The sequence below is a fragment of the Berghia stephanieae genome, chromosome 15 (genome assembly GCF_034508935.2).
Source record: "Berghia stephanieae isolate SIO BIC M18660-M18661 chromosome 15, UCSD_Bste_1.3, whole genome shotgun sequence".
Taxonomy (NCBI): domain Eukaryota; kingdom Metazoa; phylum Mollusca; class Gastropoda; order Nudibranchia; family Aeolidiidae; genus Berghia; species Berghia stephanieae.
In genome coordinates this window covers 8,604,842-8,609,457 of record NC_088374.1, presented here as the reverse complement: position 1 = coordinate 8,609,457, position 4,616 = coordinate 8,604,842, and positions in this window count along the sequence as shown.

Here is a 4,616-nt window from a genome sequence, read left to right as displayed (position 1 = left end):
ACCGAACGTGTATTGCAATTTCTGGACAATCAAGATCGTATGATTATTATTATTATTATTATTATTATTATTATTATTATTATTATTATTATTATTATTATTATTATTATTATTATTATTATTATTATTATTATTATTATTATTATTATTGTTATTATTATTATTATAACTATTATTATTGTTATTCTTCTTATTATTAATATTATTAATATACTTAATGTTATTATTATTTATTATTATTATTATTATTATTATGTTATTCTTATTATTATTAATATTATTAATATACCTAATGTTATTATTATTATTATTATTATTATTATTATTATTATTATTATTATTATTATTATTGTTATTATTATTATTATAACTATTATTATTGTTATTCTTCTTATTATTAATATTATTAATATACTTAATGTTATTATTATTATTATTATTATTATTGTTATTCTTATTATTATTAATATTATTAATATACCTAATGTTATTATTATTATTATTATTAATATTATTATAAGCTACTCCAATTCCTGACCTCCCATAGTGGACAGGGAGGTACTTACTGTGTCTTCTTTCCCCCTATATCTGTTTTCCAATTTGCTTTCTATCTTTGTCTTGGAATGAGATTACTAAGTTTTGCCATGCGGGTGGTTGGATGGGAGCATCACCATTGAATCGTATACCTATGATGTTCGCATGGGTGTACGATCCGATAGTGATGTCGTTTCTTCTTCTCTTTACTAGCCTATCCTGCTTCTTTGGTTTGTGATTGTATTTTTGACAGGGGATATTTTTTTTTCTGTAAATCTTCTGCCTGTTTGTTCTTGGTTATTTATAATTTAGCTTATGATATCTTTAGGTTATGATTTTGATTTACATTTGTACTATTTTTGTTAGATTGCTTGTTTTTTTGTTTCAGCGGTCTCTCATATAACCTCAATTGTGTTGGAAGAGACCTAAAGCAACAAACAAACAAAAAAAAAAAAAAAAGTTTTGCCATGGCCCTGGCTGTAGTGCTTGGCTGGGAGGGAAACAGTCGAATGCGTAGTTATTATTTTGGGAGATGAAATTTTTTTCCTTGTAAATCATCCCTCTGTTATGTATTGTGATTTTTGTTATTTTGAATGTGTAATGTAAGCATTTGAGTGTATTCCTCTAAGTGGAGACTTGTGCTGGTGTCTGGGTGAGACTTTTCCTCAAGTCCTTTTAATTGTAATTCTAGAATATTTATACTTTCCAATTTTTACTGGCACTGATATGACCTAAATGTGGTGCAAGCGCTGTAAAACCCTTAAAAATAAACATTATTATTATTATTATTATTATTATTACATGTATTATTATTATTATTATTATTATTATTATTAATATTATTATTATTATTATGCAAATGGATCAGGTCTGATTTTGTTTGAGACGGAAATGTTTTTTTTTTTTTTTTTCTCTGACTGTCTATTCCTCCATTCCCCTCTACACACCCCTTTCCTGTTCACCTGGGTGGGGATCAAGACCTCCCATTGCTCGCAGGGAGGTAGATACTGTGTTTTCTATCCCCTTATATCTGTTTTCCAACATGCTTTCTGTCTTTGTCTTGGAATGAGGTTACTTGGTTTTGTCCTGGCCCTGGCCGGAGTCCTAGCTGGGAGGGAAACAGTCAAATGCATAGTCATTGTTTTGGGAGATGATATTGTTTTCCTTGTAAATCATCTCTCTGTTATGTATTATTATATTTGTTATTTTGAATTTATAATGTAAGCATCTGAGTGTATTCCTCTTTGTTGGATTTTGTGCCTGTTTCCGGATGAGACTTATAGGTGATCTCAAACTAAGTACATTGGTGGTATGCACTTGGAATCTACACCTGATCCCTATTTGTTCCTAGTTCCCCTTTCTCTTAGTTTCTTTTGGGTGCTTTAATTGTAATTCTAGAACTTTTTACTATCCCATTTTCTTCCTCTTTACTGGCGCTGATATAACATAAATGTGTTGCAAGCGCCGTAAAACCCTTAAAAACAAACAGACATTTCCTGTTCACTTAACAGTGATTGGGTTTATTAGGTCTGTTGTTTTATTTTGTTCTTAACTTATGATTTGTAATTATTTGAGTGCATTCCTCTTAGTGGGGACATGTGCTGCTGGTGTCTGGGTGAGACTTTTAGGTGATCTCAAACTAAGTACAATAATAATGCTATGCTCTTGGAATCTAGGTCTGTTCCCTATTTGAACCAATTCCACTTTGTCTTACTTTTTTGTCCATTCAATTGTAATTATAGAATTTTATCACTATCTTATTTTCTTCCTTTTTACTGGCGCAGAAGTGATCTCTCTCTCTCCCTCTCTCGCTCTTTCTCTCTCTCTCTCTCTCTCTCTCTCTCTCTCTCTCTCTCTCTCTCTCTCTCTCTCTCTCTCTCTCTCTCTCTCTCTCTCTCCCTTTCCCTCTTTCCCCTCCCCCCCCCCCCTTTCCAATACAAAATATGATGAAAACGTTTGTTCATGTTTTTTAATTTGTGTTTTGTTGCTTGGTGTTTTTGGTGCCTTTGAAATGTTATTGTACATACATGTGTATATAAAATGTTGATTGTATCACAAAGATAAATTATCATAATATGATATACTTATATAGCGCCAATTAACTCTTTCCTTACCACCAACTGCAAAATCGTCCCATTTGTGACCCGCCGTGTCAAAGCAGTATTATGTCGGGATGCACTCGGTTAGGGAAATTGAAATCATAGCCACAAATATCAACCTTGGGTTTAATTTCTCTACGTCATGCTATTTTTTGCTTTGCAAAAACTTCTATGGTCCAATTTCTCATCAATCTATCTCTAAATTCACTTTCTGAGGTCTGAATCATCCCAACATAATACCGTTTTGAGACGGAGGGTCACATTTGTTACAAAACAATATCATTTTTTTCTTATTCGGATTTATTTTGTACATCACAATGACCTTTGTTTATAATTAATAAGAACATAAAAGTTGTTTTGTAGAGAGATTGTTTGAGTTTTAAAAAAATCCATTTTTCTGCTGGGTAAGCCTGACATTTTGGGAAAATACTGAATATGGTCGGTAAGGAGAGAGTTAATCCACTTACAATTGCTCTATGGCGCTTAACAGTCACTCGGACTATATAGACAAGCATACACGTCTACACACATACACCTGTACACTCAAACCCGCATATGGAAACTTCTCAACATCTACTTACGCAAACTCTTTTACATACACATTACTGGGTGTGGTTCCTGACCTCCCATAGTGGGCAGGGAGGTACATTCTGTGTCCCCCCATATCCGTTTTCCAATTGTTTCCTGTCATTGTCTTGGAATAGGATTACTCAGTTTTGTCCTGATCCTTGCCGGAGTTCCTTGGCTGGGAGGGAAATAGTCGAATGTATAGTTATAGTTTTGGGAGATGATATTTTTTTCCTTGTAAATCATCTCTCTGTTATGCATTGTATTATGTTTAGTTTACATTTTTATTATATGTAAACATTTGAGTGTATTCCTCTTAGTTGGGACCTGTGTTTTTGTCTGAATGAGACTTTTAGGTGATCTCAAACTAAGTACACTGATAGTGTGCTTTTGGAATCTACATCTCATCCCTAATTGAACCAATTCCCCTTTGTCTGCCTTATTCTGGGATGCTTTAATTGTAATTCTAGAACTTTTTACTATCCCATTTTCTTCCTTTTTACTTGCGCTGATATGACCTAAATGTGTTGCAAGCGCCGTAAAACCCTTAAAAACAAAACAAAACAAAACTCAGACTATATAGACAAGCATACACGCTTACACACATACACCTGTACACTCAAACCCGCATACAGAAACTTCTCAACATCTACTTACGCAAACTCTTTTACATACACATTACTGTGTGGGGTTCCTGACCTCCCATAGTGGGCAGGGGTGTACTTACTGTGGCTTCTATCCTCCTCCTATATCTGTTTTCCAACATGCTTTCTGTCTATGTCTTGGAATGAGATTACTTGGTTTCATCCTGGTCCTGGCTGAGAGGGAAACAGTCGAATATATAGTTAGTTTTGGGAGATGATATTGTTAAAATTGTAAATCATCTCTCTGTTACTGTTATGCACTGTATTATGCTTTCTTTATATTATATATGATTTGTAAAACATTTGAGTGTGTTCCTCTTTGCTTGTGTCTGGATGAGACTTTTAGTGATCTCAAACTAAGTACTTTGATAGAGTGCTTTTGGAATCTACACCTGTTTCTTATTTGAACCAATTCCCCTTTGTCTTCCCTTTACTTGGATGCTTTAATTGTAATTCTAGAACTTTTTACTATCCCATTTCCTTCCTTTTTACTGGCGCTGATATGACCTTAATGTGTTGCAAGCGCTGTAAAACCCTTAAAAACAAACAAAAACATACACATTACTAGACCATCTACCCTAAATTAAAAGATAAAGCATATTAATTGTCAAAATAAGCAATTCTAAATAATTTGGTTTTCCAAGGAGAAGATGTCGACGATGAAAACAGCATAGAATTTGTGAATTTTGTTTTCTTTTCTATTTTTAGATGTAGTAGTTGTAGTTGTTTGGTTTGATTATAGAATTTTATGATGTCATTATATTGTCATTAC